General features: G+C 32.5%; 1 pseudogene; it reads right to left on the bottom strand.

Annotated features, from left to right (window-relative positions):
• Positions 1–593: 593 nt before the first annotated feature.
• LOC116634713 overlaps positions 594–834 on the bottom strand; it is a 10,793-nt pseudogene continuing 10,552 nt past the window's right edge.

Raw genomic sequence — 834 nt, 5'->3', positions numbered from 1 at the left:
CCTTCTCTCCTGTCTCTCTCTCTGTCAAATAAATAAATAAATACAATCTTTAAAAAAAAAAAAAAGTTTTATAGATGATGAAAGGACCTTTGTGAATTCACTGGTTAGGCGAGGTCATTTTTGATTTAAAAAAAAATAATTTGGATGCCAGGGGAAGAAATAGGGAATGAAAGAGTATTTAATAATTCTGCAAACGGAGTTGTGTTTTTAGAATAGGATATAAAGAGCCCACATCCGAGGCTTATTTTATAATGTCCAATAATTCATGAAAACACTGCCCTGTCCATGTTTACGCCGTGATGATGTTAAAGCATACTGCCTATAGCAGTGATAATAACAGCCCTCTTACTGAGGCCCGGAGAGCAAGAATTTTGCATACATCTGCACACCGATTCAGTAAGGATGTAAGGAAGATACAAGCTACAGCCCCATCTTATAAATTAGGAAGCTAGGCTCAGAGAGGTTAAGAAATGGGACTAGAGATGCCCAGCAATTATTATGGGCTACTTCATGAAGCTCAAAATACAACAACGTTTTAATATTTGCTTTTGATTATTTGAAATGTTCAAAATGCCACATTATAATAATTTAAACTATTGAGTGATGAACATAATCACGTCAAAACTATTAAAGTCTCGCAGCAATTTTTCCTTTAATCTTGTGACACTGAAAAGAGCAAGCAAAAATTTTTTTTGTCAAAGTAGACTTTAAAAAATAAGATAGACTAAAAGACATCCTCATATTTTATTTTATTTATTTTTTTGAAACAATGGCTCTTTATTTTCCTGTGGACAGTTCAAAGGAGGTTTAATATATATATGTGTATATATATAT

Source organism: Phoca vitulina, unplaced genomic scaffold (genome assembly GCF_004348235.1).
Source record: "Phoca vitulina isolate PV1807 unplaced genomic scaffold, GSC_HSeal_1.0 scaffold9, whole genome shotgun sequence".
Lineage (NCBI taxonomy): Eukaryota > Metazoa > Chordata > Mammalia > Carnivora > Phocidae > Phoca > Phoca vitulina.
The sequence above is the reverse complement of the archived record's forward strand: the minus strand, read 5'-3'. Positions and strand labels throughout refer to the sequence as shown.